The sequence below is a fragment of the Lissotriton helveticus genome, chromosome 4_1 (genome assembly GCF_964261635.1).
Source record: "Lissotriton helveticus chromosome 4_1, aLisHel1.1, whole genome shotgun sequence".
NCBI classification, from domain to species: Eukaryota; Metazoa; Chordata; class Amphibia; order Caudata; family Salamandridae; genus Lissotriton; species Lissotriton helveticus.
Genome location: NC_136063.1, coordinates 1,961,037,476 through 1,961,052,314, shown reverse-complemented (window position 1 = coordinate 1,961,052,314; position 14,839 = coordinate 1,961,037,476).

Genomic DNA, 14,839 nt, shown 5'->3' with positions numbered 1-14,839 from the left:
ACATCAAAGGCAAGGCGGCCTCGTCTCAGGCCCCTGCTGCTTCACACCCTCATGCCGCTCTCCCCGCTCCGCCCCCTCCCCTGCCCGCCGTGTCGCATTTCTCCTCCGCCGGCCGTACTTTCACTTTGACGGCCGCAGGCCATCTCTCGTGTTTCTCCTTGTTATTGTTCGAGTGTTTCCCTGGCTCAGCATGGTGCCCGATTCATGGACATTTACAGACGCTCTGGTCTCTGTTATTGTATTTCCAGGACATGGTGCCATTCTGCCGCAGCAGCATTAGGGCTGTACATAAAATGCCATGCGATAATTCACTCTAGTTTTACTTAGGCTCTCACAATGTTTTTAAGTAACGTGACAGCTGCAACATATTTAAGTGCCCAGACAGCTACAACCACACTTGTGAACAGCATTTCTTACCCCGCTCGGTAGGCAGGGTCATGACTTCACTCAAATGGTGAACAATGGCATGGGAGTCAAGAACATCGCAGAGTAGGGTTATAAGCTGGCCGGTGCTTGTTCTACATTGGCATGCAGCTCTCCCTTTGAAGACTAGATTCCTGTTTGTATTCCCCAGTCTAATATAAACAAGCATTTTTTATACTGCAATCAAAATAAAATAAAGCGGAACAGGACCGTAAATTACGTGTGATGTACATTGCATACAAACTGAGGATTCACGTGTGTTTGTCTATACACTCCAGCACCCGCTTACACATACAGTGGTACCTACACAGCAGCACACACACACTAACAAACATAGATAGATACACAGCACAGCGTGGGACACGCACACAAACACAGTGGCTCACACACGCACACTCACAGTAGGCCACATACAGTAACTCGCTGTACACACACGCGCACACACACGCAGTACATCACGCTCCACATACACAGGCACTCAAGGTTAAATGCACACGCATAAAGTGGCACAGACACAGAGTGAGTCACACACAACTGCAAGGTCAGTAATTGTCAGGTACAAACCCACTCACAAACAGCGTGACTCACAAGCGCAGTAGTGCATACCCTCACACTGTTACATGCTTAAAGTGGCACACAGTCTAAGATGCAGTGACACATAGACTATTACTATGAAGCACACACACTTAGATAGACATACCTAGGCACGTGCACACGAGCACTCCTAATTTCAGATTTGGACGTAGCATTCGCTGCGTTTTGTAGTCTGAGAGGCATTTGAAACACACAACCACCTGCCTTTAGCTCATACACTCAGAAGGTGCCAGCACAGGGCTCCCTCCTATATCCGCCTTAATGCGCTCTTGTTCTGCCAATTAATTAGCCTCCGAGGGTGGGAGCGGTCGCTCTTGTGATCCCCCCGCCTGCCGGGAGGCTCGGGCACATTACAGACGGAATAGCAGTGGTCCCCACGCCACCAGCTGCCTAATAACTGAGCTGCCTGCAGCCCGGCAGAGCACAGCTGGGACCTGCCCCACCAGGCTCGGCACCAACAGCTCCCCTAATCAGCCGGGCCAGCCGGCCACTGCGAGCCGCTCTTTAGTGGGCAGATGGTGTGACTTTGGACACTTTTACCTGCGTTAAAGTATTGCATGCCAACCCTCGCCCCCCCCCTCACTCCCCTCAAACTATACACCCCTGCTTTCAAGTGGAGGCTGGAGGGCATCTTACTCATTCTAGAGACTAATTACAACTCTGATTTCTAGTGTTTATTTGGAAGGGGCACAGAAGTTGCAATTGTGTGTTGCATTATTTCTTATCAAGCACGTAGCAGCAAACACCTGGGTAGGTCAAATGCATGAGAGTATTTTTCTAGGGTTTATCCCAAGCTCAAGCATTTAAAAGTACTTTGAGATGTGATAAATGTCCAAGATCACACAGGGTGTGCCTGCAATGACACTGTAATTGTGCCCAGCTATCAGGTTTTACAATTTGCACTTCAGCCGCTGGATGGTAGGTAGGATTTGTAAAGTGTGCCCAGGATCACACAGTGTGGTCATGCAGCAGTTTAATTGTCTACTGGACCAATAAAACTAACATTGTCCAGTATACCAATCAAAATTGCTCTCCAAAGACACCAGGCAAAGCAGACGCTCCCTCAAACAGATCACCAAGCGCAATTTACCCTACTTACAGCCTAGCCTGTTCTCTGTCGAGACTTTAGCAATCTTTAGAGCACAAGATAAGATCTTTTCACATGGAAGAGTCAGACGTATTGCAACACTACTTAAGAAACAAGCATTGGCATAGACAATAGGTCTCGCCTTTGGGACCTTATACGTGTTTAGCCATGCAACAGTTGATGTTGCTGCACCAAGGATATTATGCTGCATAACTAAATACTTAGAAGGTCCCAAAGGCGAGACCTATTCGCTATGCCAATGCTTGTTTTTCTTTCACTTCGTTATCTATTTTGTTTTTCACAATTATACCCTCTTCTGTCTTTTCTTCGGTAAATAGATCTATTAAACAGTATCTCTTCTTTACTCCCTATAGCAGTCTTTCTTTTAACATCACTCTCTGTTTACTTTCCTTATACTTACACTTTTTAAAAAAAAAAAAAATTTTTTGGTTAGCTCCCGGTCCGCGTACCGGGAAGCTAACCCGGGAGCGAACCAAAAGAAATAGAGCTTGCCAGAGTGCTAAACATTGTAGCAATTTTTTTGAAAGGGAAGGTAGTTCTGAAAAGAACTTTTTTTTTTACATTTTTGTTGTTTTATATTTTTTTTTTATTTTTTTTTATTTTTTGTTTTTTTGTATTTTTTGAACGATTTTATATTTTTTTGGTTTTTTTGGGGGGGGAAACAACAAAAAACAGGCGTTGAAAAGGGCTCAACAGGAGCAAACAAAAAATTACTGGGGGCGGTTAGGGCAATCATGGTGTTCATATGCAAGGTTGAGTGCATTGATGCTCATGTTGCCACAAGCTAATAATGCACGACAGTGCATACATAAATGTATCATATGCCCAAAATTTTGTTGGATATTTGGCACAGTTTCCCGTGCCTCCTCTGGTGTTAAAGAAACCGGTATTGTTGGTCTGGCCACAGGAGTTGGTCTAGGATTGTCCAGCATATCCCTTAATTCCGCCCGGCTGTAATTTAGGGGATGTTTCCTCGTCATGTGCCTATGCATGGTGTGATTACCATAACTGTATTTTTTGTCCGTCCCTCTGGACAATTGTTCCTTGCATATGAGGCAGGTGACATACCTCGCGTTGACTTTTTTTTGTCCACGAGGCATCGAAAAAAACTGCCAGATGAAACTGGCTTTCTTTCTGGAAACCCGGGGCAACTCTTCCAGGAATTGTGGTTCTTCTCCCTCCTCATCCATTTCTTCATCTTCCTCCTTAGTGTTGGTAATCACCTGGGGAGGTGGTCCTCTCTTCCCATGAGGAGGTGGAGGTGGTGGTGGGGGTCCACCAGCTGAAGCAACCAATGAAGCCATTTTCACACAAGCAAAATAGGTCTTCCAACAAGCAAAATAGGTCTTCCTCTCACAATGATGAAAGTCAGAGTGAGGAAAGAAGGAGGGGTTTTCATCATTTGGAAAAAACAATACTTCTCAACCAATGAAAAGTGTTATTTTTAGGTCACCTGACCTAGCCTTCCATAATTATGAAACTAAAAGTGAAATGAACCAATGAAAAGTTTTATTAACAAGTCACATGACCTCTCACGCTCATGTTACGCGCTGCGGAACGCTCCCCGGTTAGCTTCCGGGTCGCTCCGCTTCGCGCCTCGGTCCGCGCCCCGGGACACTTCCGGGTGCGCTAACGCGATACGTCACAAGACGCATTTCGCGGCAACGCGATACGTCGCGCTTTCGCGCCGCGGATCGCTTCCGGGGAGCTGCGTTTCGCGCCTCGGTCCACGCCCCGGGGCACTTCCGGGTGCGCTAACGCAGTACGTCATAAGACGCATTACGTGGCAACGCGATACCGTCACTATGTTGATTTCTTACCGGTTCGCGGACCGGATCGCGGAATCAAATTGAGCTAACGGGAAGCTTCCCGGTTCGCGGACCGGGAGCGAAACAAAAAAAAATATTTAAAAAAAATTATTAATAAACATATAAAATATATTTTTGGATTTAAAGAAGAATACATTTTACAGCTATAGATATTAGCTTTTAAAAAACCATTGAAATTCACTGAAAAAACCATAGGTTATAGACCATATATAGTTAGGAATTAGCATTTACAAAACCTCACACAAAACCATTGAAATTCCATATATAGTTAGTTGTACTAACTATATATCGCGCACCCGCAATCCACTGCTGATCATGTCACATATTACATCATTCATGACATGGTCAGTGACATCACTGATGACATCACTGATGACATCTCAAATGACATCACTGATGACATCACTGATGACATCTCAATGACATGACTGATGACATCACTGATGACATCTCAAATGACATCACTGATGACATCTCAAATGTCTTACATATTGAAGAATGAGTGGATGTATAAGTGTCTGGATGAAGGATTTAGTAGGTGTGTGACTGACTGTATGAGTGAGTGATTAAATGTGTGTCACTGAGTGCATGGGTTAGTGAGTAAACTGTCTTAATTTGTGCATCATTATGTCTGTTGTTCTGTAAACTGCTGCATGTGTTGATCAGTAGCTATATGAGTAAGTATATGGGTTATTGATTGGTTGCCCAAGTATTTGTATGGGAGACTGAGTGTGTGTGTGGGTGGCTGGGAGGTGTATGACTCTGTGCATAGATGTGTAAGCAGTTGATTCACTAGATATATGGATTCAAAAGTGCATGTGGAAACAGGTGTATGGGCGGTTGACTGAGTGCATTGGTGAGTGAATGGATATCTGAGTGCTACATGTCAAAGTAAGAACATATGTAAAACACAGTACATGTGAGAGTTGACATATATAAATAACTGTGCATAAGAGCCCGTGAATGTGTGAGTGGCTGTATTGATCATTGTGAACTTGTATCAGGGATTGTAAAAGAGAGTAAATATGTGTTAGTATATGTTTGAATAAGTAAGGTATGTATAACTGTATAGTTGAGGAAATGGAGGTGTAATTGATTCTTTGCATGACTGAGTAGGTGTGTGAGTAACTCCATGGATGAGTGACAGTCTGTGAGTGTCTGTTTAATCTGAGTGTATCTAAGGTTATTTTAGAGTCTGAAGAAGTTCATCGTATTATCACATGAATGATGTCATCAGTGATGTCATCAGTAATGTCAAATGAGATGTCATCAGTGATGTCATCAGTCATGTCATTGAGATGTCATCAGTGATGTCATCAGTGATGTCATTTGAGATGTCATCAGTGATGTCATCAGTGATGTCACTGACCATGTCATGAATGATGTAATATGTGACATGATCAGCAGTGGATTGCGGGTGCGCGATATATAATTAGTACAACTAACTATATATGGAATATATAGATACATACATATACGTCTGCCAGTGGCGCGTCAGAGGCCCGGCTCCCTCACTGTGGCAGGAGACTCTGGCACCAGCTGTTCCAGCTTCACATAATTATCCAAGGTATTGGACCATCTCCTGCCCGCCAACGCTGCCGATAACGCCAGGGACCCTGCAAGCTGCAGCTCGTGACTTCATGAGGAGTCGTATTTGCACACCGGCATCGCGACTCATGGCCCGGCTGTACCATCGGTGATGCAGGTTGGGAGTAAGGGGACCCAGGGAGGCTGATCATCTTCACTACTGCCTGATTTTCACACAACGCGCCTTCCCTGCTAACTCTGCTCACTGCACCCACAGCCCCGAATATACTGCATTCTGGGAACTGGAGTTCTACTTGGGAGCAGTGGCAGCGCGGACATGTGACTAGGGGGATGAACTTCGAACCTCCTATCCCCGCGAACACAGGATACTTAAGGCGTGGGCGGATACACTAGCAGCAATACAGCGGCATCCGACGAAGGCTACAGACGCCGAAATGCATCATGCTTACGCTGTGATGAATTAAAGCTTTCCCTGCTGACCCCTGTTGTGGCCTCTCACCTTCTGTAACGGGAGTGGTGTTCTTTTGATACTACATATCTCACGCGTCTGCCAGTGGCGCGTCAGAGGCCCGGCTCCCTCACTGTGGCAGGAGACTCTGGCACCAGCTGTTCCAGCTTCACATAATTATCCAAGGTATTGGACCATCTCCTGCCCGCCAACGCTGCCGATAACGCCAGGGACCCTGCAAGCTGCAGCTCGTGACTTCATGAGGAGTCGTATTTGCACACCGGCATCGCGACTCATGGCCCGGCTGTACCATCGGTGATGCAGGTTGGGAGTAAGGGGACCCAGGGAGGCTGATCATCTTCACTACTGCCTGATTTTCACACAACGCGCCTTCCCTGCTAACTCTGCTCACTGCACCCACAGCCCCGAATATACTGCATTCTGGGAACTGGAGTTCTACTTGGGAGCAGTGGCAGCGCGGACATGTGACTAGGGGGATGAACTTCGAACCTCCTATCCCCGCGAACACAGGATACTTAAGGCGTGGGCGGATACACTAGCAGCAATACAGCGGCATCCGACGAAGGCTACAGACGCCGAAATGCATCATGCTTACGCTGTGATGAATTAAAGCTTTCCCTGCTGACCCCTGTTGTGGCCTCTCACCTTCTGTAACGGGAGTGGTGTTCTTTTGATACTACATATATATATATATATATATATTCACAGAAAAAACCATAGGTTATAGACCATATATAGTTAGGAATTAGCATTTACAAAACCTTGAAAATTCACTGAAAAAACCATAGGTTATAGACCATATATAGTTAGGAATTAGCATTTAGAAAACCTTATTTTACTCACACAAAACCATTGAAATTCCATATATAGTTAGTTGCACTAACTATATATCGCGCACCCGCAATCTACTGCTGATGATGTCACATATTACATCATTCATGACATGGTCAGTGACATCACTGATGACATCACTGATGACAACATCCAGTGATTATGTGTTTCTGTAAAGTTTAAATATGTTTTACATATTGAAGAATGAGTGGATGTATAAGTGTCTGAATGAAGGTTTTAGTAGGTGCGTGATTGACTGTATGAGTGAGTGATTAAATGCGTCTTACTGAATGCACGGGTTAGTGACTAAACTGTCTTAATTTGTGCATCATTATGTCTGTTGTGATGTAAACTGCTGCATGTGTTGATCATTAGCTATACGAGAGGCTATATGTGTTATTAATTGGTTGCCCAAGTATTTCTATGGGAGATTGAGTTTGTGTGGGGGTGGCTGGAAGGTGTGTGACTCTGTGCATAGATGTGTGAGCAGTTTATTCACTAGGTGTATGAGTTCAAGAGTGCATGTGGAAACAGCTACATGGGCAGTTGACTGTGTGCATGAGTGTATTGATGAGTGAATGGATATCTCAATGCTACATGTCATAGTAAGTACATATGTAAAACACAGTACATGTGAGAGTTGGCATATATAAATAACTGTGCATGAGAGCCACTGAGTGAGTGGTTGTATCGATCATTGTGAACTTGTATCAGGGATTGTATAAGAGAGTAAATATGTGTTAGTATATGTTTCAATAAGTAAGGTGTGTATAACTGTATAGTTGAAGAAATGGAGGTGAGATTGTTTCTTTGCATGACTGACTGGGTGTGTGAGTAACTCCATGGATGAGTGGCAGTGTGTGAGTGTCTGTATACACTGAGTGTATCTAAGGTTATATTAGAGTCTGAAGAAGTTTATCGTATTAGCACAAGAATGATGCCAAATGAGACGTCATCACTGATGTCATCAGTGATGTCATTTGAGATGTCATCAGTGATGTCATCAGTGATGTCACTGACCATGTCATGAATGATGTAATATGTGACATCATCAGCAGTGGATTGCGGGTGCGCGATATATAGTTAGTGCAACTAACTATATATGGAATTTCAATGGTTTTGTGTGAGTAAAATAAGGTTTTCTAAATGCTAATTCCTAACTATATATGGTCTATAACCTATGGTTTTTTCAGTGAATTTTCAAGGTTTTGTAAATGCTAATTCCTAACTATATATGGTCTATAACCTATGGTTTTTTCTGTGAATTTCATTGGTTTTTTAACAGCTAATATCTGTAGCTGTAAAATGTATTCTTCTTTAAATCCAAAAATATATTTTATATGTTTATGAATAATTTTGTTTTTAATATTTTTTTTTCTTCGTTCCCGCTTCGCGAATCGGGAAGCTTCCCGTTAGCTGACCTTGATGCCGCGAAATAGACCACGAGCCGGTAAACGTTTCTTTACCGCAAGTGCCGCGTTAGAAAACAACATCGTGACGCCTCCCGTCCGCATGACGTTTCACGTTGTCGCGTGATACGTCATATGACGTGCTACGTTAGCGAACTGGTACGCGAAGCGAGTCGCAAAGCGCAGGTTTCTGGAAGCAAACCGGGAGGCCCTGCAAAGCGCTTAACGTAAACACAGCAAGTCATGTGACTTGGTAATAACACTTTTCATTGGTTCATTTCACTTTTGGTTTCCTAATGATGTAAGACTAGGTCATATAATCTAAAATGAACACTTTTGATTGGTTGAGAACTCTTGTTTTTCCCAAATGATGAAAATCCCTCCTTCTTTCCTCACTCTGACTTTCATCATTGTGAGAGAAAGACCCTTTGTGATCACTGAGCAATGGCTTCTTTAGTAGCTTCAGCTGGTGCTTCCCCACCACCTCCACCACATCCAAGGAAGAGTGTACCACATGCTCAAGTTATAATTCAACAAGAAGAGGAAGAAGAGGAACAGGACGACGAGCACGAAGAGAGGCAGTTTTTGCCTGAGCAGCCCAGGACGTCTCACCGGAAAGAAAACTTCATTTGGCAATTTTTTAAAATTCCCAAAGGTCAGAAAAAAGTAAATGCAAGATACGTAACTTGCCTTATATGTCAAGATAGACTGTCCAGAGGAACCGAGAAAAAATACAGTTTCGGAAACTACACAATGCATCGCCATATGACTAGGTGGCATCCTAACAACTACAGTGCTGCACAGTTTCGGAACGACCTAGATAATCTCCCTATTATGGCCAGAAGATCTGTTGTACCGGAAGTAACGGGACCAGAGGGCAGGGAGATGGTGCCAAATATACAAATGAGATTTGGTGATGTAAAACACATCTGCGCATTTTGCGATGGATTCATTTCCTACGGAGAAAAAAGCATCACTCTGATCAACAGAGCTATTGACTATCATATGCAAGTTTGTCCGAAACGCCCAAAATAATAAATACTTCTTTTTTTTGTTTTGTTGCTCCTGTTGAGCCCTTTACAATGAATCGTTTTCATTGCCCCCTCCAAGAAAAACCCCAAAAAATATAAAACTGTTCCGAAAAATTCAAAAACAGTAAAAAAATGTTCAGAAAAAAAAAAAAAAAGTTCTTTTCAGAACTACCTCCCCGTTATTAAAAAATTGGTACAATATTTGGAATTGTGCCAACCTCTATTTCTCTTAGTTCGCTTCCTAGTTCGCTCGCTGGTACGCGAACCGGAAGCGAACCAAAAACAGTAAGTATAAGGGAAGGAAACAGACACTTATGTTAAAAGAAACACAGCTATAAGGGAGTAAACTAGAGATACCATTACCCGTAATCCACTGCTGATGATGTCACATATTACATCATTCATGACATGCTCAGTGACATCATCAGCAGAGGATTGCGGGTTTTTTGGCAACATGCCTTATCCACGGTTTAATAACGCTGCCTTTTGCTTTATATAAGTTTTCAAATTGTATGAAATATATACCAATAGGTCGTTATGAACCTTTAGGTAGTGCTTTTCTTCATGAGGTCTGGTCGCTTCCATACACATACAGATGTTTCAAAGATGATCAAGAAGTTTATCTGAATGGAGAGGAATGCACTGAGACGCCAGATCATTCACTAATGTGTAGGCACATACAGTTACACGGTTCATGCAACAAACACCGACCAAATATGGCTTGCGTGTTGCAAGGCACGCCAGTTCCTGCTATCATCCCCACGTTCAAGTTGTTGGAAAATGGTAGTTATTTGATGCTCAATAATGAAGATTGTTCTGAGTTAATTAAAAGTATTCCTTTTATCGTAACAGTAAGTGAACGGGTTATTTGCTGCAGAAATGTTCTATTTCCTCCCACACATGAACATAGGGAGTTTTCAATCTGGCCACAAATACCAACCTTGGGACACGTTTCAACGGCATGGCAAGAATAAGAGCTCTTTTGTCTCAGAGAGAGGTGGCCTTGAGTTCGGCCCGTGAAACTTTCGTACTTCACATAGCGAACACCCATACAGAGGTGCACACCCTTTTCAATTAAGATTTGCCTTTCAATTTCAGCAACATGTTTCCGACTATCTTTAACGCATCCTCCACAAAGTCCCTGGCACACTTTTTTAAAGTTGTTACCAGTGGTCTCGTGACTTCATTTGAGAAAATCTTTGGAGTCATCCCTGCTTCCTTTCATTGTATTTTCTGCACTCTGGTTCGTAGATTGGCATTTTTACTTGCATTACCAGCGGACGCTCTTGTGCTTTTTTACATTTTTAAATATGGATGTCCCTCCTATGCAACCTCCGACCATGCAGCTGCTGACACTGTTCCGCAATCGCATGCTAGAATATTATGGCACAATGCCGTTGGCGATATTAAGCACGGCATATGGATTATCTTTTCGGTTCTCCTACTTCACCTGTGTCCAGCCTGTATTTCACTGCCTGACCTGTGATTTCGATTGGGCCATTGATTTGTGTCTCTGCGGACCGGTTTCTCCTGACGTCGACTTTAATCAGCTGATGACTCCTATCATTACTCACGAGTTGGTTTGTCCTGGCGAAAGGATTATGGCTGTGGCATTGATGCATGGACTACTTGGTCCCTGGAATTTACTGGCGGCAGCACAGTCTTTCTTGGAACAGAGCTTTCTTGAAAACCCACCGAGCTGTCCTCTGATGGTGATAGAGGATCCGGTGCTGGGAGAGCACGTATGTTCTTTTCCGCTTTTAAATTGGATGGCTGAACTGTTTTCGGATGAAGACGGTGACTTCCTATTGGAGGCTGTTGCAGCTTATTTTGCATACACAGTTATGTCATAGACCTTTTTCATGTTTGATATGCTGAGTACTAGCATTTCATTGACAATTCATTGACTTATTTGTCAAGTTTTTATTATTTACCTTGCCTATTGGCTTAAGACTCGATAAAGTACTTGGCTGTTTTATTTTTCTTTAGCATTAAATTTTCCTAGTTTTTAATGCTTTACCTTGCGGACCGTCCACATATAAACTTGCAATCTGCTCTCATGAGATGGCACTTCTATTATCTTATTCAGTTCGTTTCCGGATCATGAGGAGGTGTCATCTAGGTCCTGGATATCTTTACACCGTGTTAAGTTAGCATGGGCTCATTACCGGTTTAAACGCCATTTTTCCTTTTTTGCAACTTCTGCACACGACACTTAGTTGTTGCTTTAGCTTTCCACCTAGTAGTTCATCGTGGTTTACATGAGAATAATATGTTATTGGTCTACTATCTGCTTTACTTGTTAAACTATATCTGTACAGCGAGTGCTAAAGTTTCAAGAACAACACGATACAGAATTGTTATGAGGTCTGATCTCCACGACTTCATACTCATAACATAAGTGCAACTTCTGCCAATTCTGGGCATGAGGCGGGTTTTATATTGCTTTGCCAAACACACATACACAACAGTTGATGCGGTTCACATGAAGAGAGAGCTGGTGTATGCTGATGTGATTCCTTCAAATCTAAGACACTAAAGTATGGGCACGCCCTAAACCAACACAAAGAGACCTTCTTAGCAAATAATATAATATGTGTATTAGGGAGGGTGAGATATAAGCAGCCGCGGGCCGTGGAGGGAGTTACGATGGGGCAGGGAGGCGGGGAGGGGGAGAAGCAGGGTGGAGCCCTCTCTACCTTGCCCCTCCCCCTCCCCGCCTCCCTGCCCCACCGTAACTCCCTCCACGGCCCGCGGCTGCTTATAAGTGTTGCTAACTCTTATTCATTTACAGCATGTTAACATACTGTCACCATTCGCTTTTTATGTACTAGTAACTATGCTGGTAATTTTGCTACTGATAATATGTGTACTTGTATTCTCCACCCTGCTTCTCCCCCTCCCCGCCTCCCTGCCTCACCGTAACTCCCTCCACGGCCCGCGGCTGCTTATAAGTGTTGCTAACTCTTATTCATTTACAGCATGTTAACATACTATCACCATTCACTTTTTATGTACTAGTAACTATGCTGGTAATTTTGCTACTGATAATATGTGTACTTTTATTATCTAAGGTACTACGCCTGAGAAGACGGCATTAGTAAATAAACATTTCAAATACACATCTGTTCTTCTTAACTCCATGTTCTGGTTTCTAAGAAATCTATAACGACCGACTGTTCATGAGTTCCACGTATCCTGAGGTACTATAAGTTCATATTCTGGATTGTCTAAACATTGAGAGTTTGTTATATCCAATGTGACACTGTACCTAGCTTGCTAAGGAGTTTTTGATTACTAACGTGAGTTTTGGGACACCCTAATTCGCCGAGGTTCCAATCCTCTGTCCACAGTTCTGTGTGAGAACAGAAACCCTGCGACAGGGGCACCCCCGACCCTTGCTGGAGCTTCATCACACTTGCGATACAACTCCAGCAATGCATTCGCCGAGGTTCCAATCCTCTGTCCACAGTTCTGTGTGAGAACAGAAACCCTGCGACAGGGGCACCCCCGACCCTTGCTGGAGCTTCATCACACTTGCGATACAACTCCAGCAATGCGCCACCTTTACGGCACAGATACATCACGCATCTGTGCTGTTTTTGCCCCATGATGCGCCGCATTGTAAATGCAGCACACCATAGGTGACGGAACAGCGGCACAAAATGACTAACACATCCCTGGTGATGCGCCAGTCATCATAAATGTATCCCTATGCTTCTTATCTTGTTAGAGATGAACCGCCATATGTATCATCAAAGTTATTTGCATTTCCTAAATAGCGAACTTTAAGGAATAAATAGCGATTCTTTACCATTCCTAGTTTGCGATGAGCTATTTGCTAATTAGCCGAATGTAGCCCAATGAAGCCCAATGTAGCCCAATGTAGCCCAAAGATGGCCGCCAGACACACAAAAAAACAAATGTAGCCCAAATATCAGCCAGATGTAGCCCAACTATAGCCCAGTGACAGAATGACCAATCAGCTTCGCAAACCTCCGTTACGCGAAGCGGAACGCTGTTACAGATATATATCTTTTTTTGAACGTTAATTTCTCAAAATCCACTGGAGCACATATATTGAGACCTAGCAAAGCCACATCGGGCTACCAGTCCCTAATATTTTGCCAAGTTTCGTGCAAATCCATTCAGCCGTTCAATTATTATTATTATTTTTTTTTTTTGCCCCGCGGGGCCCTTTTAAAACCTCCACATCAAACCTAGGGGGTCATCGAGGATCTACTATGCCCCCTTATAGTTATTTCCCCCTTTGTTTTGACCTCCTCTTGTCTCTCGATCCTACCGAGAGACAAGATGGCGGCCGCTACGGACTTTTTGGAATGTTGACAGACGCCGGAGAACCAATCAGCTTCGCTTCACAAAGCTTCGTTGCGCGAAAAGTACGCGTCCTGGGACGCTGCCAGGTCCGCTGTTACAGATATATATCTTTTTTTAAACGTTAATTTCTCAAAATCCACTGGAGCACATATATTGAGACCTACAAAAGGCACATCGGGCTACCAGTCCCTACAATTTTGCCAAGTTTCGTGCAAATCCATTCAGCCGTTCGGGCTAAAAGTGAGGCCAACCGCCCTATGGAAAACTCAATGTTAAAAACACGTTTTGGGACCCCCCTTTTTTCTCGGCCCCCCCTTGACGAACCCCCCCCAAATTTTCAAGGGCTGCTCAGAAACAAAATGTGCCATTTTCCTGAAAATTTCAGCCAATTCCGTCCACAAACGCCAAAGTTATTAGACATAGAATTTTCAAAAATCCCATAGAGAAAAAATCCTAACTATATATACCTACTGGCGGTCGCCAGTAGGTATATATAGTTAGGATTTTTTCTCTATGGGATTTTTGAAAATTCTATGTCTAATAACTTTGGCGTTTGTGGACGGAATTGGCTGAAATTTTCAGGAAAATGGCACATTTTGTTTCTGAGCAGCCCTTGAAAATTTGGGGGGGGGTTCGTCCAGTGGGGGCCGAGAAAAAAGGGGGGTCCCAAAACGTGTTTTTAACATTGAGTTTTCCATAGGGCAAAAAAAAATAATAATGTACAGGAATTTATATAGCGCAAATCACCGAGCGGTTTCTAAGCGCTTGCTTAGGGAACCCGTCCTGGTATTCCCCTGTGAGATAACCCCGGCAGGGTATCCGCAAGGTGAAAGCCAGGCATCCCGCCGCGAGGGGCCGTTGTGGAGATTAAGCAAGCTATTGCCCAGAGTCGCAGAGTGTGAACCCATGAATCGAGTAGGCACCGGAGCGAGAATTGTCGAGTCCATGGACATTTTAGGACTCAAGACCCCACCGAGCCGGGAATTGAACCCTGGTCCCGGGCTGACCTCTGATTCCAGGTCTGCCTCCTCTAACCAGTGAGCCACACCATATTTTTCAAAGTTAATTTTCGTAAAAACCACTGGAGCATATATCTTGAGACATAGCAAAGGCACATCGGGCTACCAGTCCCTACAATTTTGCCAAGTTTCGTGGAAATCCATTCAGCCGTTCGAGCTAAAAGTGAGTCCAACCGCCCTATGGAAATGAAGGAAATGAATGGGTAATTTGTAATTAGCAAATAGCTAATCGCAAACTAG